Here is a 22696-nt window from a genome sequence, read left to right as displayed (position 1 = left end):
TTTTCAGTACTTCCTTTGCCTTCCTTTTTTTCCGTAAAAAAAACTATTTATATAATAATAATTTTATTTTGTGCTCCCATTTTCATATTTTTATTTAAAACGTCCATTTTCATATTAAGTATATAAAATTATATCTTAAATTTTCCAAGAAGATAAATATGTATTTCCCATTTTTCCTGTATTGCTACAAAACCTACACATATCAATAAAACGATACGTATATTACACACACGTCAAAACGCATCGTACACGAACACTGTCACTTTATTCCAAACCATATACCGTAACAGAGATATCTGATGGTGATATCCTTCTTTTTTAAATCTGAAAGCTTTAAGCGGAAACTCAAGAAAAGGAAAGCAAATCAAAGCCCACGATATTTCTAAGGATTCTTGAACCAATCCTTAGAAGATATTCGTGGAAACTAAGGGGGAAATATTGAAAACAAGTTCTAAAAATAAAAATTGTTTGCTGTAGGGGACTGTGGTTTATGAGATATTTGAAGTATATCTGTCAATCGTGCGGTTTTTAGGATTTTGATGGAGGTTAGGTTGTATGTAGCAAAATGAAATAAAATTTTGTAATTCTTGTCAGTATTTCAAATTAAATAGAAAGCAAAATTTATTCATTTATTTAGACACCTTACAAACACTATAGACTAATACTAATTACATGTAAAATGTTGTAAGACAAACAAATACAATAAATTAATGAAAGAAACGAACATTAATAATACAATAAGAAAAAAATACAATAAACCCCTTAAACCTAGTGCTGATGAGCAAGCAATGTCTTAAGTTCACAGCTTTTTACATTAAATATATTCACATGAGTCAGTCTATTAAATACTTTATTACAAATTTTTAACATATTGTTTATTGGTGATATTTTTCTATAGTAATTTGAAGAGAATAGATCTAGGTTAGTTATCTTTAACCTACTCTTGGGTACGCTTAAGTAAATAAACTCAAAATATAATGACGGTATTAGATTTTTGTTTCGATACAGGGCAGCGGCAAGCCGCTTATACGTATTTCGAACTCTTTAGGTCTCCTCGGAGCGGTATAGCCACTGCTCTGAATCGAAACAAAATCTATCCCGTCGTAGACCAATAGTTATCAAAATAACTATTTACGGACGTAACTACGCCATCTAATAACAAAAAGAGAAATCAAACGATTTCTACCTGGCTAAACCGAATTCAAATTTTTACCACTGTGCCTTCTTGTTCATTAAAATGTGGTAAATTGAAATCTCCTAGTAACATCACATTTGAGTTTTTTGATAATAAAATATTCTAAAACAAATTAAAATAATTTTCATACATCAAAACATCAGCTTTAGGTATAAAATACACAACGGAAATATAAAGGTAAAGTTTTTTAAATTTATCTTAAGTATTACACAATCACTATCACAGGTAACATTAATAAGTTCATAAGATAGTTCATTTTTTATTGCTAAAAGTACTCCTCCACCTCGCAGCCTATGGTCTGACCTATCTTTCCTAAACACTATATACCTATTGTCGAAAAGTTCAGAATCAAAAATACCTTCATTCAGCCATGTCTCAGTTTGGGCAATTATGTCATAGTTTTCAGTATTTTTCAAAATGATTATAAATTAAGAGAAAAGTACAATAGATAAATTAAAAAAGAATATAAAACTTGGCTCCGTATACTATCCAATTAAGTCAGTTTTATGAAAAAAAGTTATTCTTTATAAAACGTTCTGCATGTTCTAAAACCTAAAATATAATCATCAAATATTAAATTTTTTCAGTCATATACGGGGTTTGTCAAAAAATATGAATTGTAGATTTTGCATAAATAAAATTCATATTTTTTGACAACCCGCGTATATGACTAAAAAAATTGATATCTGATGATTGTATTCTAGGTTTTAGATCATTAAGAACTTTCTATAAATAATAACTTTTTTCTTAAAACTAAAAATATAAAAGTCTGCATCTTCAGCAACTTTTTCAAAGATATTTTCGGAATACAGTAAAATTTTGGTGTGCAAACATTTTCACGCCTATCCATTTTGCAATGAATACTTTTATTAAATAAATATTTGAACAATACCTAATTCCATCATTATTCAATCCAAACTAAAGTATTCACATTGAAGTGAAAAGACGCGGAACGTTGAAACGAATACCCATTCAAATAACCTCTGACGTACGGTTATCAAATAAATTCCCTGAAAATAAACCGGCGAAAAGGAAATGGAAAATGTGTTCAATGCCGAATATTCATGAATGTTTGGTGTAAATGAAAATGTAAATGTTTGAATTGATTTTTTTTATTTTCCGTTTCGGCATTCGTTTTGAACTCATCGAACGAGTGAAGTGGCGTGGAATCTTTTTCAAATTTTCCAAATTCGTTAAGTTTATTAGAAATACGCTTTTATAAGAACATTCACGAGATACGCCAAAATGACCAGTTATTACGAGAGAGCTGTGATAATTCCGACCTAGCAAGAAGCTTTTTTTATTTAACACTTGTGTTTTGTGTGTATGCAGTGCAGAACAATATTTTCTAACATATTATCACAAAATAACAAATTTCAAATCGATAATGGATCAGCAGCTTCTTCCAGCGCCCTAGTCTTTGCTTTTAGCGTAGGTACTTTTATCAGAATGTTGTGTTTTCTAGGTTTGAACGAGGGACAAACTTTTGAGTTATAGTAGGTACCTGTACCTATTCTTACCATACATTATGTTCTTTTTTAATATCAATATTTCTATCTCCATCACCAAATAAATCTTGAATCTGAATCTATAAACCACTGCTTTCTTTCTTTGTTAACTCCGAACTCGTATCACTGAATAAAAATTATAAGTTTCTGGTACAGTATGTCAATCACTATCGCCAGAAAAATCTTTATGATACCATTTTAAAAGAGTTTCTTAAAAATAACTGTCACCTTAACTAACTTTTTCCGATGGACAGCCATATTTTTAAAATCTGCTGTACTGTTAACAGTTACATGAACAGTCCAGCATCTATTGAGAGTCTTCTTCTTCTTCTTGATGTGCCTATCCGTTACGAATGTTGGCAATCATCAAGGCAATCTTTATCTTATCTGCAGCAGCTCGGAAAAGCTGCACAGATGTTGTATTGAACCAGATCCTGAGGTTCTTTAACCAAGATGTTCTTCTTCTTCCTGGACCTCGTTTTAAAAATATTTTTCCTTGCATAATAGCTTGAAGGAGAGCATATCTGGATTCATTTCGCATAATATGTCGGAAGAATTATAACTTTCGAGATTTGATGGTGGTCACTACCTCTCGGTTCTTATTCATTCTTCTGAGGACCTCCTCATTTGTGACTCGGTCAGTCCACGGGATCTTAAGTATTCTCCGATATAGCCACAGCTCAAATGCTTCCAGTTTTCTGCACATTGAGAGTCTACTTTTAAGATAATATTCAGCAGATGTCTTTAGCCATTGTTGCCAATAATAAAGTTTTATAGAAATAGATATAAACCGAAAAATATAATTTAGTTATGAAGCGTGACTGTGGGGTGACACCGGACCAGTAAAGGGTTAAAAAATGTAGTTATTTCTCAACGTAGTCCCTCTTTCGCTAGATTCACCAATGGATACTTTAACTCCACTTATGGGTAAATTACCATGTTAAAACATTTTTTCTTGGTCAAACCACGACTTTTGTCGTTATTTGTTTCATACAGCTTTGAACGTTAATCATTTATAATAATATCTATGGTAACACAAAAAATGTAATGTCTAATCAAACCAGTCGATGCAATTGTTTTGCTTTTTAAGGTACTTCGCCACGGGCTATGATATTTTGATTTGTTTCGAACAAATTGAGTTAGAATTCTTCTTAAAACGCTATAAGCATACATTTTCGACTATTATCATGTTTTAAAGTGTAGCGTTCTATTTTCCTAAACCTGTCTTTTACATAATGGAAACAAATATGCTTCAATTCCAACGGTTCACTCCGTTCGTTTAAAAGAAACGAACGACAATATGAAAATGCTCTTGGAAAATAGTAAATACGAGAAAAACAATTCGTTAATTTGTGGAAATTTCAAAAGTTAACACTTACAGAATGCCGTAAACAGTTCATTACTAAACTGGGTGTCATGAAACAATCCGTGAAAGCGTTAAATCAGGATAAATCATGTTTTTAGTATTTGGGTAAGAAGTTTCTTAAGATAACTTCTGAGAAAATAAAAGCTGGAATTTTTGTGGGTCCTCAAATTCGCCAATTAATGATTGACACTGGCTTTGGAAAATGCAAGGATACTAATGAAAAAATGCATGGAGGGGCTTCAAATCAGTTGTTAACGGGTTTCTTGGGAACCAAAAAAATCCCAATTATCAAGAAGTCAAGGGCTTGTTGAGATGTTTCCAAAACCGGTTGTCTTATGAGTGTAAATCTTCATTTTCTTCACTCACACCTAGACTATTTCCCCGATAATTTAGGAGTTTACAGCTAAGAACAGGGGAGAGATTCCATGAACATATTAAATTAATGGAGCAACGTTATCAAGACAGGTGGAATACTACCTCTGGAACCTCAAAAGAGGCTGTAATCCCGAGGAATCTACATCTAGAAACTCAAGAATTTTTTGTTGACTTAATGGCAACTAACATTATATTAATTTATCTAATGATTGTAGATAATAGAGTCAGTTTGTAACTTGTATCCAATGATTTTTTATTAACTTCGTCCTAATATTTTAATTTATTAAGCATGGCCACTATAGCAAACCTGTCTTTGTACAAAAATTAGATGGCGATTTGTGAAAAATTTGTACGTGATGGGGAAAATCCGCTGGTAGATTGAGAATGAACACGGTAAACGAGTTCTAAAACACCTTTCACTTCTCAGTCATCGAGCAATTTTTTTTTTAAATTGCAGCACTGTGTTATCTATCAATGACTCATATTCTGATCTCAAAAGTCCGAATAGCTATGATTATTGCCGACCTTCGCCGCGGAGAAGGCACTTGAAGAAGAAGAAGAAGATATCCTGATGACGCTACTGATTCTGGACAACGAGACCTTTGTAATGTCCATGTATACGATCAGCTTATTGCCACCTTTTCTTTGACTACCTGAGCTGTTTTTCGTTACAGAAGTTCTCCACATATGTTGAATAGTGGTATGTTTTCGTCGTATGAGTGTTAATTGATTAATTACTGAACCAGTGGTATCAAATTTATCCATCAAACTGCAAATCGACGATTATGGCGACCGTAACTGAGCGAAGCGCTCGGGACGTTTCCCGAACACTCATCTTGATAACGACAATTTTATCATTTGCGCATGTTGCTATACGCTAGATCCATCCACGGTGATTTGACAAAACAGAAGCTTTAACAATATAACCTCTACCAACTGTCAAGTAGTATTGTCCGTCCGTATTGGAAGACTGTATAAAGCTACCTGTCCGTCCGTATTGGAAGACTGTATAAAGCTACCGAAATGTTATTTCGTCGCAATATGGTTTTTGCTGTAGGAAATCCACTCGTTAAATTAAACGATTTATGGGTTTGTAGGTTTATAAAGATATCTTGTGAACTGAACCATTCGACGATTGAAAGCTTGCTGAAAAGATTATGAGTTTTCAAGACAATTTTTGGGTTGTAGCTGGAGGGGCTGCAGTCAAGTGGCATGCCATAGGGAAATAACAGAGTCTATTGAGATGTATGGTTTATTTGGCGATCACAGGTCTTCGCCAGTGCTGTTGAAAGGTTTTAAATTTATATTTGTTATAATATAAGGATCGGTCACAAGTACTTTTTAAGTTTATCTAAGATCTTTTCATCTTGTCATAATTATCGCTTTATGTTACAAGCAGGATAATTGTTAATTTCTTTGAAATCATTTGACGCAACTAGTTTGATTCTGATAGTAAATAATGTTAAAATTTTATGGTAACATTGTAATCTCAGCCGTTTCCCGAAATGGCAGCTTTGACGTCATACTTCGTACGTCATGTCATCTGTCAACGAAGCTATTTGATACATAATGTTAATAACATGTGATAGCGACTTTAGTTACCAATTTATAATTATTATAAACCAATTAATTTTATATAGAAATAAAGAGAATCATTTGTAAGGTCTCGTTTTCTCAACGAAGCTAATTGATACTATTCCAAAATATTGTGTTGACAACTTTGGCTGCACATTTATTTCTATAAGAGTGACGAAGATGGCCAAACAATGGAGAAAATTTATGTTGATAATATAATTCAAGTAATTGGCATTTGTTTCAGATATAAATAGAGTAATAAATTTTACTGTATTTATTAACGATATACACTGATTGATCCCATTTTGCTCTTTAACGAAACTTTGGTGTTGGAGAAACTGTCACGGTAGATTTGAACCAAATGATTCATGAAATCAGCGCATTGCCCACACCTAATAAAATATCGGTTTGAAGTTGTAACTAGAAATTTTGCATTATTTCCTTATGCCCCGTCACACTTGGCAGAACATGTTGCTTCCGTAAACAGCCTTGTGAACCACGAACAAGAAAACGAAACTGTTACTTGTAGAGGTGGCATGTGGTGCAAAATAACTGTTATCGGTAAAAGAGTCACCAAAAAGCAAAGACAACAATGAATATTTTTTATAGTTAGGAAATAAGTAAATACAATAGCGTTTTGAAGAAGTTTTATAAAAACAGAAGATGGTACTTACGGTATGGGACCGATTTGATTAATTACATCATTGGTTAGATATGAACAAAATTTGACGATGGATGACGGTTTTGATCATGGCTCTCAATTTCTTTGCATGTATTATAATAGTATTGTTGTTTATCAGCCTTGCATCTTATTTTGTTTCTTTGTTGAGGTCTCTAAAACTGACTCTTTCCGCATGAAAGTGACTTTTTTCACCATATACACCACTTTGACAAAGATTTCTTCTATTTTCAATTATTTTAAGGGTTTCATCTGTTATCCAGTGTTTTTGTTTTACTGGATTTTTTACCTTTGGGCGATTAATTGGTGTTGTTATAGAACGTTTAATAGGCTCCCATATTGCTTGTGATGTACCCTTACCAATAGAGGCACACTTTGTTTGCACTTCTTGGATATAAGGTCATCCTTACTACGCATTTGTCGTTAAATCATTGCTTGTTGTTGACTTTTTTCTTTTCCATAGATTTTCCAAGGAGGTATTCTTGATGTTTGTCACAAGTTTGTCCCACCTATCGCTCGCTATGTCAGTGCCATCGAAGTTTTCTAAGGCTATTCAATCTATTCACCAGTTTTTCTTGGTACTGCCATTCTATTTCTCCATTTTTTTTAAGTCTGGTTTCTCTTTCGTTGGTACTTGTGGGATACATTTTTTAGCCTTGCTTAATTTTTGCTAAAACCAAATATTGGTCCGTATCTACATCTGCTCCCCGATAGCTTCTTACATCTAACAAAACTACTTGTGTGCCTAATTTGATTTTTCCTAGTTCCATCAGGTAAACTCGACATTTGTTTGCGTATCTATAGCTTTATGCGGCAATTGAGTAATACTAATAACCATGTTTCTCGATGTTGAAAATTCAATGAGTCTCGTTACTTCTTTTCTTATTGTTAGTGTTACTATGTCCTATGTTTCTTTCCATATTTTTGCGTAACATCGCCTATTATTGATATTTCGCCCTAGACCGTTACAACGTATTGAGCAGTTGTATCTCATCTCTACACTCACACTCAATGCACTCACGTTTTCTACCGAACCCGCGATAGCTAGCCTATTTTTTCGTACCGCTATGTTACTTACCATCGTCGATATTTTCCTTGTAGAAAAAATAATAAAACGTTTCCTTTCGCGTTTTTTGGGACGCGCCTAAATTTCGAATGCACAAGAACGTGATCAGAAACATCAAATATGAAAACGGTGTTTTAAAAGTGTAAATTATTGAGTGTACTCGTGTGTAAAAAAGAACTATAGGAACGTTTTATATCTTGCAGGATTTATATTGTCGGCAGAAGCGTCAGTGGAGGCTTTGGCGTTAAAGAGATATGATAGTTCTTAATAATACAGTTTGATTTGAAAACGAGAGTTCCGAATATATATATATATATATATATATATATATATATATATATATATATATATATATATATATATATATATATATATATATATATATATATATATATATATATATATATACTAATGCCCAAAATTAACGCACCACCTTAAATGTACCAAAAGTTTGAAGCTATTTTTCTTCTGAACGAATGATTAGGTTTTGATGATGTTTTTTTCATATTATAGGTCTATTCCTAGGAAATCAATTTATTAATGTTTTCTGAAAAATATCAACGTTTCACCCGTATACGGGGTGTAAAAGTAAAGTTGTGTTTTTTCATCGTTTTTTTGCAACACCCTGTGGAATGTATTAGAAATAAACGCTACATCTTATTATTATTTTGAGATAAATTTGTTCTTTCTTAAGATTTTCGTGAAAAAATTATTTCGATATCTCTATTATCAAAGATTATACAGCACTTCAAATGTAACAAGTTTTTATCAACATTTAAAGCAAAGAAAACATTACTTACATCAACTTTATTGAAATTTAATACAAATAAAGCCTAAGAAAAAATAACCTAAATATTTTTTAACAATTGCCCTTTCTTCTTCTCTCACAATAACTTCTATGTCGTCAAGATAGACAGGAGACACAAATTCTCATTAAAAGAAAATTATTTCCTATGTAAAGAGCAAATGAAACTACATGGTTAGACAAAATGTCTAATATACCTTTCACCTGTTAAGAAATCTCTTCGTAAAGCAACAAGGTTCGTTTGCGCTGTAAGAGATATTCCTCCCCAAACCATTACAGATCCACCATTGAATAAAGTAATAGGTCGTATATTACACTGTGCATAGCGTTCTCTTGGCCGTTGATTAACTCTCACACTGAACTATATAAGCAATACCACGATTCATCAGTGAACAACACGTACTTACAGTCATCAACATTTCAGTCAAGGTGCTCTCTGGCAAATTGTAATCTACTTCTACAATGATTTACGTTTAAAGCTCTGACTGGTGTCCTTATTTGCAGATCTTGTTCAGCGAGACGCCTTTATATAGTGTTTCTACTAATTTGAATATTATGAACATTTTTCACTTGTATTTGTGAATGTCTCATTGTGAGAAAACGTTCTCTTATAGCACGAAGCCTGATAAACTGATCTTGTCGTGGTGTTGTAAGTTTTTCTTTTCCTTATCCACGCCGTTTCGTATGGTCGTTTGTTTCTCGAAAACGTTGAATAACTCGTGATATTGTAATATGAAATACCCCTAACCTCAAGCCTATTTCATGATAACTTAAGCCTACATCAGCTAAAGTAATTGCCTGAACACATTCATCTTGGCTCAGATTTCTTGAAATTGAATGTTGAATTTTTACAATTCAATAAAGTCACGTTACACTTTGAACGTACTTTTATTTTTTGATAAAGATATCGATGATTTTTTTACGAAAATGTTGAAAAAAAATGAAACTTTTTTAAAGTATTAAGATTAAGATGTAGCATTTGCTTTAAGTAAATTCCACAGGGTGTTGCAAAATAAGATAAAAAATCAAATTTATTTTTACACCCCGTATCTAGGTGAAATGTTGACACCTCCCAGAAAACAATAATACCGTAATTACGTAGAAATAGGTCTGCAATGAGCAAAAAAAATTATTGAAATCCAATCAAGGATACACAAGAAAAATAGCTTAATAATTATGGTAAAGTTGAGGTCGGGCGTTAATTTTGGAGAGTAAAAAATCCACGCAATGCTTTGAACACACAAACTCTTTTTTGATAATAAACGTATCGTAATGATTATTTTACCAAAATGTGAACAAAGAATGAAGCGATCTTAAAATATTCATAACATGTAGCGTTTGTTTCTAATACATTCCACCGGGTGTTGCAAAATTAGATGAAAAAACACAACTTTATTTTTACACCCTGTATATAAGTAAAACGTTGACATTTCTTAAAAAACATTAATATAGTCATTAACTAGAAATATACCTACAATGTGAAAAATAAATCATGGAAATCCAATTAAGGCTTCAGAAGAAATATAGTTTTAAATTCATGGTCCATTTTAGGTGGTGCGTTAATTTTGGAGAGTAATATATATATATATATATATATATATATATATATATATATATATATATGAATCGATTGTTTCTTAGGGACTAAGTGATATTTTCAAGTTATGAGAAAAACAGAAAAATGTTGTTTATTTTTTAACCTGATATTCAATCTAGAATTTTGGATTTTCTTTATTGGACAGATTTTTCAAAAAAATTAACTTAGGTCCTTTCTAGAAATATACATTTTGTAAATCAAATTTAAATTTTTAGGTTTTTATATAATCCTATAATATAGTAATTTTATTGTACCATATACCATGTATACCATAAAAATATATAACCAAAATTAAAGAAATAATATAATACAAAAATGAAATAAAACATTATTCTTACAAAGTTTAAAACAAAATCGAAAACAAAGGCTATTCAGTTCTATTAAGATGCTTTGGTTTTGGATTTCTTGGCTGCTGTGTTTCGGTAAAGCCAAATGGAAGTGATTAACACCAAAAATGATATTAATATATTCCGATGCCCTTACATAACCTGGATTTTCAGAGCTATATACATACTGGTTAAAGGTCGAAATTACACAATAAGTTTTTTGCGATCGAGAAACATTTATTTGTTAAGATTCAGTGGACAGGCTTGTCTTTATATAATACTTAGGTCACCATTGCTGAAAATCAAGAATCTCACTAGTTTGAACTTTTTTTACAGTAAACTTGCTTTTATCACTTGAATTAATAATAATTTCTGTGCGAATTTCAAATATTCTGTCAAATTTTTTGTGGCGCCGAAATCGCTGTCACAGGGCAAGAAGTAGTGTCCTCTAATGGGAAAATACTGTTCAATTTTATCGAAGCGCCTCATATCTGTAAGGACCAAATACAATATTATAATAGTGTGTTTCTTATTTTGCCCAGGCCAGTTGTCACAAAAAAGTTTCAACTTTTTTATGTTGGGTGGTATATAATTTTTTATATAATCAAGCAAAAAGGTGCATACTTCGTTATTGCTCTTATTGGCCTGTCCTTCGTGATAAATATAGAAAAAAGAATTTTCTGTTTTAAGATTATGTATGTAAAATACATTAACCGTTAGTTGGGTAGAAGACTTCTTGTACAGGTAGAATGTAGAATGTAGAAAATGGGGCGGCCAATAGAGCCTGATACACTGCGACCGTTGCAGATCTATTGTGTTTCCCCCTTATTTTAAAGCACTTCATCTAGCTTGGTCCTCTTAATGAGACTCAACAGCCTTGATAGTGGCCTTTTCATGTAGCCTGGTGCTTCCGGTTTTTCCTCTCAGAGTTCTAGAAACCGCACTCGTGCGAGACCTTCGCAATGGCACAGAACGTGTAGAGCGGTTTCCTCTTCTTCCAGACAGAAACGACAGGTGTCCTCTTCTGTCAGACCTATGAGAATCAAGTGTCTATTGAGTCTACAGTGCCCAGTGAGCAGACCTACTATCATTCTGACAGTCCTGCGTCTGTGCGAAAGTAAGTCTGCTGTAAATTTAGCCGAATGTCCTTTGATGAACTGGCCTGCCTCTGTCCTGGTGAGTTGTTCCACCACTCAAGAGACTTCTGTTGCACCTATTTGTGTATGGCTGCCCTTTTTATTGTATTTGCGATTCCAAAGAAGGGTTCCGGACCAACCAGTGGCGTAGATGCGCCTTCTCGGGCCAATTCATCGGCCTTCCCGTTGCCACGATGACCCTTATGTCCCGGCACCCAGGCAAGTGTCAACCTGTTTTGACTTCCCACCTGAGAGAGGACATCCAAACAGTTCCATACCAGCCATGAATCGACCTGTACCGAACTGAGAGCCTTTAGAGCCGCTTGACTATCCGAATAGATAACGATGGAGTCGTTATCTACATTTCGGCCGATTAGTTCCATAGCGCACCTGTGTATAGCAGCTAATTCGGCTTGAAATACGGTCGCGTATGTTCTTAGACATACCCGGACTTCCGTCCTTGGTTTTATGCCATATATTCCAGCCCCCGTACCTGTATCCGTTTTGGAGCCGTCCGTATACCATATTGAGTTTGCTGTTAGCGGCGGACCAGTTTCCCAGTCCTCTCTTTTTGGTATTGTAATTTGGAAATTTTTGTTAAAACTATACCTCGTAACCATTCGGTCTACAGGCATTCCTAGAACGGGGTCTGCCTTTATGTCCTGGTATAGCCTTAAGTTATCAGCTCCCTGCATCATACTTATTGGAGCTTGGCCTTGGATCAACCGATGTACTGTTGATCTGGCTTCACTCTGTATGTATATATGCAGAGGTGGTAGGTTTAGCAGAACTTCTAGCGCGTCCGTTGGGGCTGTTCTCATGGCTCCTGTAACACTCAAGCATGCAAGCCTTTGTGTGCTACTGAGCAATCGAATCGCCCCGGACTGTTGCGTTTTGTTCCACCACGCCACTGAACCATAAGTTATCATGGGCCTTATAACCCTTGTGTACAACCAGAGGTTCATTTTAGGATTTAACCCCCAATTCTTACCACACATTCGTCTACATGTGTTCAGGGCCATAGTGGCCTTCTGTGTGACTTTCTGAATGTGTGCATTCCATGTCAGCCTCTGGTCGAATATTACACCTAAGTACTTGGCCTGACTTGTGAATGGGATTTCTACTCCCTTGAGCACTAGTGGCTGTAAGATTTGCAGTGCTCTTTTTCTGGTGAAGGGAACAACAGATGTTTTTTTGGGGTTAACCTTCAGGCCTTCTTCCTCACACCAGCTGTCCACCATCCTCAGAGCGACTTGAAGTCTCTCCGAAATTATTTTGGTAAAGCGTCCTCGGACTACAATTACCAAATCGTCCGCATAACCCAGACAGTAAAAACCCTCCCTGGACAGTGTATTAAGTAGGTCGTCCATAAGCGTAGCCCACAGTAATGGGGATCTTGTATAGGTATATGTGGTAGATGAACATTTTGCACATAGTCAAATGCGAGCCCTACCACGTCGTTCCTATCGTGACACTCTTTAACAGTATCCTTTAAATTCGTATAAAACTTGTTGGCCCTTTTTTTGTGTACCAACAATTCTGCAACAGCCACTGTTTTTGAGACATCTCCCAGAGAGGGACTTTTGATTTTTAAATTCAACTCTTCACATTTTACCCATGTGTCTGTTTGAGGGCGGTCCAATTTCAAAGTAAAGTTTTCGCAAAAAAATGTATAATAATAGCTGTATTTAATTTTCGTTTCTGGATACTTGGATCTAAACATTTCGTATATAATTTTAATTTTTATTTTAAGCCTACTATCTAGATATTTATATTCTTTTTCCGAATAGTGACTTTCTTTTACTGGGTAGCTTTGCTGACGAAATAATATGTTTTGATCTTCTGGCATTGCCTATTTAATATTTTTGCCACGTTTACGTACAGATACAGAATGCAAATTTAAAAAAGTCCTAAAACACACTTTTACGTCCAAATCTTCAACGCGAATAAAATTATCAAAAGATACTTACCTTAATTTATTGTTTTCATTTTTCTGGCTTCTTCGTTTTGCAACATTTTTCTGATGTATCAGGCCTTGAATATATATATATCCTGTTCATCCTTGTTTTGCATTTTGTAGAAATCCTCAAATACCATATGTGCTTTTGCTCATCGTTTAGCTTAGTAAAACACTGCATTTTACATCTAAAAAGTAACGCATCTATATACCTAGACTATTCAATCTTCTTCTTTTAATAGCGCTACAACCCTTTGTGAGTCTTGGCCTGCTTAACAATGTTCTTCCATTCTGCCCTGTCGGATACTTTCCTTCGCCACTGCCTGATGTTCATGGTTTTAAGATCCCTCTCTACGTCGTCTATCCATCTTTTACGGGGCCTTCCTCTTGTTGTGTTTCCTTGGGGCTTCCATCTCTGGACTACTTTTACAGCTCGATTATTTGGCATTCTTTCTAGGTGATCAAACCAGTTTAATCTTGTGATTTTACAAATCTAACAATATCTGCGCTCTGCATTAGTTCATCCAGCTCGTGGTTCATTTTAATTCTCCACGAATCATCGCTGCATTGGGTTGGTCCAAATATCTTCATTAGTATTTTGCGCTCAAATATTCTCAGTTGATTTTCATCAGTGGTTGAGAAGGTCCACGTTTCACATCCGTATGTGACCACTGGTCTAATTACTGTTTTGTAGATTCTAAGCTTAGACTCACGATTCAGTAACTTACTTTTCATTAAGTCTTTGTATGCATAAAAGCACTTGTTACCGCTAAGAATCCGTGCTTGTATTTCTTGACTGATGTTGTCATTTATTATTGAGCCTAGGTAGGGAAAAGTGGAGGCATATTTGTAGGTATGGTTGTCTACCTTCAGATTCTCATGTTGATTCGATTTTGTGCACTCCAAATATTTTGTTTTGCTTTCATTTATATATAGACCAAACGTAGCAGCTTCTCGTTTCAGTTCTATAACTTTTTCGCTTAATACTCTTTTGTTGCAGCTTATTATGGCAACATCATCCGCATAGGCGCATATTTGCATTGATCTTGTATTAATACAGCCGTTTATATCCAGTCAACAGCTTCTAAAGTTAGATTAAAAAGTGTTGTTGATAAGGCATCACCTTGTCTAACTCCATTTTCAATATCAAAGGCCTGCGTCATATCTCCATCTATTCTCACCATAGCTTTTGAACCCTCCAGAGTCATTTGTATAAGTTTAACCAACTTATTGGATATCCCTAACATAGATAGTTGCTTTAACATCTTTTGTCGATCTACTCCATCAAACGCCTGTTTGAAATCGATATACAAGTTGTAAATAGGTATGTTATATTCAACACATTTTTCATGTATACCTCTTAACATATGTATTTGGTCTATAGTTGACCTCTCTGGTCTGAAGCCACATTGGTATTCACCAATCATCTCATCCGAAAACGATTCCAGGCGGCCGTATATAATTCCTGATAATATCTTGTAGACGACATTTAAAACTGTTATGCCCCTATAATTTTTGCAGAGTCGTTTGTCTCCCCCTTTGTACATAGGAAGTATAATTCCAATCTTCTGGGATGGCTTCTAGTGTCCGTATGTGGTCGATTAGTTTATGGACACGCCTCCATAGCGCATGTCCACCATTCTTTATCAGTTCTGCAGTTATTCCATCTGTGCCAGGTGCTTTGTTATTTTTTAGATGTTTTATGACGTTTATCGTTTCTTCCAATGTTGGTTGCTCAACTAGTTGTTCTGCTGTGTGGTGAATTATTTCTTCATCTTCGTTTTGTTCTTTTTGTGGATTTAACAGCTCTTGAAAATGCTCCTTCCACCTTTTCATTATTTCCTCTTTCTCGCTGGTAATTGCCCCATTTTTGTCCTTGTAAACTGTTGATATAGTCATGTATCATTGGGTGTATTGCTTGGTTTCCTTGTAAAATTTTCTAGTCTCTCTTCTGTTATTATAATCTGTAATTTGTTGTATTTTTCTACTCAACATTTCGCTCTTTTTCCTTCTACATATTTTCATACCTAGGCTATTCAATGTATATTATTTAACTTGTGAGCACCTCCGATTTGCCTGGCAGGAACCATCTGGCCTTTATAATCTGTATACGCAGTACCACTGACTCTAGCTTTTTTTATTAAATTTCTTTGGTAATTATCATCATTTCTCACACCTCACCATCTTTTTATTAAGATTTCGCAATGCAAAACATTTGTGTGAGACAATACAACACTTAGAGTTCCCGTTGAACAGAGAAGGTTGGTAAGGATGAGAATGTTCAAAAATCATATAAAAAGAAAAATCAAAAATTGCGATGCTGAAGAATTTTAATACCAACTGAGGATGGAAACAAAGGGTGCGCTGACATGCCCTGCCCTGCCCCCTTTTTCAAAATTACGTGCTAGAGAAAGTCATAAGAGATGCAGAACTGAACAACCGGGGTGTTTAATAAATCTGTACCCAAATTGAGCATATGCAGGTGACTTTGGACTACCACATAATAATATGCCACATACGGCCCATAATTCTAAGCAGATATTCGCAAAAACATGGGACAAACCTTTAACATTGATAACTGTAATTTTGATATTAGCTGAGAAGTAGAGTTTATTCCAATTAACAAAATTGTATAGCCTTAAAAAGCCAGTAGGAGAAAATATTAAGTTCTCCAATTTTTCTTATTATTTGTTTGCTTTCTTTCATTATTTTTCTCTTAGTACTTATTTGGGGGTGTCTGTGACGCTTATGTATATATTTTCGCCCTATGTCTGAGCTAATCAGTCGTCTTTACTTTCTTGTCCTTAATATCTGGCAACGCGCAGTTCGCGAACCCACCCCATGCGTTCTGACCGAAGGTGCACGCACACACTCCTGTTCTGCTAGCTCGATTGACGCGCTAGAGAGCATGCTAACAGCGGCGGCAGCAGCACCATCGCATCGCGCTTCATTCGTCGATTGTTTTTCTGCTTTTGCTGCCACCGACCGGCAAGTCGAATATTCCGTGCCGGATTCTGTATTCTGTGATAAGTCCGTCGCGGCGGTAGATCTGGTGCAAAGGCGTGTTTTTTTGCTTCCGAGATTTTAGCGGTGCGGCAGGGTTGTGTTTTTGTATGCGGATGGTATCCGTTGTGGTGGTGACTTTTTTAGTGAGGCAAAGTGCGTTTTTTTATTAATCTAGTTAGTGTTTATACGTTCGATAAAGGATATTAATAGTAATTGGTAAACTAGTATATATGTTTATTAATAATGAGCTCATGATAAAAATTGACATATCATAAAACGTTTTATTATTTTTAGAATTGAAATCATTAATGCATGATGAAGAAATCATCTCTGTCACTGCTGATAGAAAATATTTCCGTTATTCTACGTTTAATGCTATAATGAATTAAATGCAGTAATTTTAACGTTTTTTTTTTGACTAAATGGCATTACTTATCTAGTTGACTTAGAATAATAAAATGGGTTGTATTCAGCTCACGAGAAAGCTGTAATTTTTATTTATATTTGTTTTATATTATAATATTATAAAAACAATCTCGGAGATTAAACGTTATATTCAATGTACAGTGTTGTCTATAAAAATGAAAACCAAAAATGATCTTATTATCACGAGACGATTCACTGTCTGCAGTATTACTTCTCGAATCAATAATATTTTGGACGCGGTGGAAGAAAGTATGCTACAACCTTACATTTGGAACATTCAACTCACCGGCAAAAAAAGTCAAATTTGAGCTCGATAGAGCATCAATAAGTTTGTCCGGTGCTGGCTCAAACAGTCGTCACCTCATTTCAGTTCTTGTAAATCTTAGAAACAGAAGAAAAAGTCATATTTATTGAATAATATACTATTTACCGAGAAACTATAGGAAGATCGTGCTATTCTACACCTTATTCATTCCATTTGCTATTTTTGTTTATTCATGACATTTAATTATGTATATTATGCGGACACTCCCATGATAATTAAGTACACAATAAATATTCTTCTTCTTTTGGCACCAGAACCCTGGACAGGTCTTTGCCTGTCGGGCTATGTCCTTCCATTCAGATCTCTCTTGAGCCCTTCTCCTCCATTGTCTTATATTCATGGTTTTAAGGTCGTCTTCGTGTCTTCTTGTCGCTGAACATGTCTCAGCCATGACAGTCTTTGACTTTTCACAAATCTTATAATGTTATACCCTTCATTCAGTTCATTAACCTCGTCGTTTCTCCTGATTCTCCATGTGCCGTCTTCCTCTTGCACCGGGCCATATTCTTTTCTCAGTATCTTTCTCTCTTGAGTTAGGCTTCCTCTTTTTTCGCCATTACCCAGGTTTCATAACCATAAGTTACTACGAGTCTAATCAAAGTTCTCTAGATAGTCATTTTGGTTCTTTTGTCTAATGTCATCAATCTTTTATTAGCATAGTATGTACGATTTCCACTGGAAGTACGTGCATTAATTTCGCTACTTACGGAATTCTTCTGATTGATTTCTGTGCCCAGATATGTGAAGACATCCACACGTTCAATAGTATAGTTGTCTATTGCTACATTATTTTCATTCTCAGGTATTCTTTTGATGATCATGTACTTAGTTTTTGTTTCGTTTATTTTACGCCCTCTTTTTTTTTTGCTTCAGAATCAATTTCCTTGAACGTTTCTATTAGTCGTATCTTGCTTCTACTAATAATGGCGACATCGGCTGCATATGCAGTAATTTGTACTGTTTTGGTGTTTATATGGCTGTTACATTGGTTTTTCTGATGACTGCTTCAAGAACTAGGTTGAACAGCATGGTTGAAAGTGCGTCTCTCTGTCTCACCCCCATGTTGATGCCAAACAAGGGAGACAGTTCTCCATCTACTCTAACTGCGGCTTTTGAACCCTGCAACGTCATTTTTATGAGGCTGATATAGTTTTTTGGTATACCTAGATTTCGAAGGTCTTCCAGCATTTTGTCTCTTTTCACACTATCAAAAGCTTGTTTAAAGTCTTTATACATATTATATAGTTCTATGTCGTATTCATAAGCTTTCTCTGGTATTGTTCTAAGTATGAATATGTTGTCTGTAGTGGCTTTATTTGGTCTGAATCCATTTTGATAATCACCAATTATATTTTCGGAGTATTCTGACAATTTAGTATAGATTGAGCGAAGGTGCAGGTGTGTTTGTCCTGATGCCTTTGTTTCACGCACCAGTCATAGGACGCTGGTTTTTTCCCTTGGGAACAAGTTTTGTCCTTAGGGAAATAGGTTCACTTTATATACTTCTTTGAAGGACCGCCCAGAAAACTGGGACACATGAAAGTTTCGCAAATAACGTTTTAACAAGTCTATTTAAACAATTTCCACAACGTATTTTGGACGCCGATAACAAGAGCAAAATTAGCGCGAACAAGAGCCTAGCGCTCATCCAATGCTGGATTCGAACTGATGTCCACTTATTCCCTTCAATCACTCGGCTCGTAATCGTTTCTAACATTCAGAAATCTCCGCCTGACCCCCTCGACGTATATAAAGGATATGTTTACATTTAAAATTACCTTCGACTCTCCTTTCATTGGTAGAAACTACCTGAGAAGGGTATGTTTCAACTTTCGTTAGTGTTGGAAATTTTCGAATGACTCAAACCGATAATTTGGAAATCATTAATCCTTTCATTGTTATGATTCTTTTGCGATTTTAGAAGCTTATGTCTAGAAAGTTATTTGAGTGCAAGCTATCGGCGCCGTACAGATTATTAGATGGTACAAAATAATTTTATAAATCTAAACTAATATACAGTGTGATATAATAATATAATACAAAATTAAATAAAAGTATTAAATATTGTTGTTAAGCAACATAGATAATGCCAGAAAGAATTTTGTATATTACATTTAGCAATGTAATTGGTCTGTAATTCTGGCATTCCCTCTTATCTCCTTTTTTTATATATTGGCTGTATAAGACCAACTGTTCATACCTTCGGCATTTGGTCCTTAGTCCATACCTTATCACGTAATGGATTCTTCCCCAGAGATCGGGTCCACCATATTTCAACAATTCTTCTTCACTTCTTCATAACTCGGATTTTCAATGTGCTGCTCTGCCGTAAAATATATTGTCTCCTTTGATCATTTCCATTGTCTTCATTTAGGTTTTCCTCAAAGTATTCTTTCCATCTCATTATAATTTTTTGTTTCTCTGTTAGTAGTTCTCCGTCCTTGTCTTTGCATATTGTCAATTTTGGTCTAAATGACTGTGTGCTTTCTTTTATGTTTTTGAAATGTATTGTTTGTAATTCTTCGGGGCTAAAATTACTGAATCCCCGGACCTGTGCAATGTTTTTATTTGTACCATTTTTATGGAAATCTTAGGTGACTTGTTCTAGCCCGGATATAAAAACTATCGCTGTTCCTGATACGAGAAAGTCACGTGCATACTTCACAACTGAATTAAAAAGTACAATAAAAGTCAGTGAGATGCAGTAGAAAAAAAAAACGAAAATCTAAATTAGACTCAATAATAAGATAAATGAACCATATTAATCATATAATTTTTCATTAGACTGAAAGTTAGTGGTTTCTTTATTTGTTATCAATTTTAAACTACAGAAACAAAGAAAACCTTGGAAAAGTAACTTTATACGAGCACATTCCTTTATTTGGCAAAAAAATCCACATGTTCCACGTAACTGATTTCAAGGAAACAAAGCATTAGCAAGTCTAATTTTGTATTCATCATTCTCTAGGTAATCGATTATCACTATTTAACATTATTGGAATACTACATTAGTATTCGCTGAGTTATTAGAATTTGATCGATTCACTGAATATCCTAAGCATTTGGCTCGAATCTTCTGCGCGTCTTTTTTCTTTAGACTTTTGTCTTATATGTGAAAATGTTTATTTGATACCTTGATTAAGGATTTGGTGATTTGATTGAATATTTATCGCGAATCAATAATTTTGCGATTTACCTTCATCGTGTAGGTCGATGAATTATAATCAGTGTCGATATATAAGGACAAAGTTGGAAAATAGGTGAATTAGAAACTATAGGAGGCTTTAAAATAGCGATCTTATTTTGGTCTTCAGTTAATTTGTGTGAAATCCAAAGCGAACATATTTTTTCATATCTTAGTGATCTTGTAAAATTGTTTTTTGGTATATACAGAGTGGCCCAAAAGTCTGGAAACGGCCAATTATCTCGTAAATTTTTGGGATACGGAGATTCCATATTTGATATTTGCAATGTTGCCAGATTTGCCGTTTCTCTTATATTATTATTAACTTTGGTTTTTCAAATTCATCACCCTGTATATTTAGTCATTATTGGAATCTCCTATTCCATACGAATTCAACCATATAAACACTTATGATTTTATGTAGTCTGGAAGGTCTTAAATACATAAAACAGAAGTCTGGTAACGCCTAATTGTCTCAATAAATTTTTTAATATGTACTAACTATTTTCAACTATATTAAAACTTAACAATTGATAGATTAGGTGCAACATTTGTTAACATAATGGTTACTTTATCAAGTGTTCAAAATGTGCTCCATTTGTGAGTTGACAGTACCCTAATCGATGGTAGAATGCGTGTACCACGTTTCTCCATGATTGTCTAGAAATTATTCGAGATTCGTCGATAATTCGTTGCCTTGGCTCTACAAGACTTGCTGGTTTAGTTTTGTAAACTGAATTTTTCAAGTATCCCCAATAAAAATAATCTTTGGGATTGAAATGAGGTGAACATGGAGGCCAGTCAATTCTACCTCGTTTACCAATCCATCGTCCAGGAAATATCTCTAAATAACTCCGAACATTTGCACTAAAATAAGCTGGAGCTCCATCTTGCTGAAACCATATCTGATTAAAATTGGCCCCAAACAAGTTTCTCAGTGTAGGTACAATTTCATTTCTAAGTAACATTTCGTAACTGACATTAAATTTCCTTCGATAAAAAATGGCCCAACATTGAAAATATCAAATATAGAATCTTCCTATCAGAAAATAGGTGTACCTCAAAGTTTGTAAAATTATGACTAGCAATTTACGAGATAATTGGTCGTTTCCAGACATTTGGGCCACTCTGTATATATCTGCCGTAGTACCAATCCAAACAGATTTAAATTTATAACACCACCGAAACACATTTTTAGTTTATCAAAATAGTCATTTTTTTTTTCATTTGAAAGTGTTCTGTAGAAAGATTTGCAGCTTCTGTCCCAATGCTGGGATACCTAGTTTCTTCGGTCTTAACTATAATTTCCCATTTCTAGTATTCTGAAGAAATTATAAACCAATATATTGGTATAAAATAAATGAGAAGTTAGTTAACTGGATGTTTTATTACAAAAGTTAAGGAATTGGGTGGATTGTACTACATATTTTTCAATCATTGTAATATACGCACATCAAAAATGTCTAAGGAACACCACTATTATTCCACTATTTAAAAAGATCGAAAGAGTTTAAATAAACATAACTTTTTATAAATGATTTTTTAATTAAAATTTTTGGGATTTATGGTATATAGCCGTCTACAGGAAATTCTTTCCTTGTGGATAGATACTAATACAAAAATAATTAATGAGTCAATTAAAAGTATTTACTTTTTTAAACTAAAACTCAATGTCGAACATTATTTGACCTCTAAATATAGTTTTAAGGACAGACAAACATAAAGGGGGCGTGTACATCACACCTAAGTTTACTAACAAAATACATTAATACTAATTGTTTCTGGAAATACTCTTTTCGATGAATATATGTTTTGTGGGTCAATAGGTTTCACATTTATTGTGACATTACTGGATTATTGTGACATTATGGAATTGTTCAACATTACTTCACGCCTGATGATGGTGTGAGTCCTAGATGATGTTTTTTAGGAGCTCCAGAAACAGGTTTTCTTTTCGGAACAGTCCCTGAAGGCAACGACGCTACCGACCGTATCCGAGGTAATTGATAAATTGCAGAGTAATTACAGAGTCCCCTTTCTCAAGTAACGTTAAAGCAGGAACTTTCTCTTGTTGTGTGAGTTTCTTTCGACCCATATTTTTCACTTCAATTTAGAATTTAACGATCCCAAACTTTACTAAGTAAATAAAAAGAAGTTTAACACTGACTAC

The 22696-nt window shown here is 34.4% G+C and overlaps 1 protein-coding gene across 7 annotated transcripts in view; it reads left to right on the top strand.

The window, feature by feature from the left end:
• The window catches only part of LOC140449704 (serine/threonine-protein kinase MARK2-like), a 473378-nt gene that overhangs the window by 191929 nt on the left and 258753 nt on the right, over nucleotides 1–22696 (top strand). The window contains exon 1 of one of the 7 annotated variants that reach the window (XM_072543020.1): nucleotides 16543–16739. The exons of 5 other annotated variants lie outside the window; for them this stretch is intronic. The gene's annotated coding sequence lies outside the window, so the exon portion shown is untranslated. Of the gene's footprint in view, nucleotides 1–16542; nucleotides 16745–22696 lie in introns of those variants that run through there. One more of the 7 variants, XM_072543019.1, reaches the window with a different exon arrangement.

This window comes from Diabrotica undecimpunctata, chromosome 9, assembly GCF_040954645.1.
Source record: "Diabrotica undecimpunctata isolate CICGRU chromosome 9, icDiaUnde3, whole genome shotgun sequence".
NCBI classification, from domain to species: domain Eukaryota; kingdom Metazoa; phylum Arthropoda; class Insecta; order Coleoptera; family Chrysomelidae; genus Diabrotica; species Diabrotica undecimpunctata.
The sequence above is the reverse complement of the archived record's forward strand: the minus strand, read 5'-3'. Positions and strand labels throughout refer to the sequence as shown.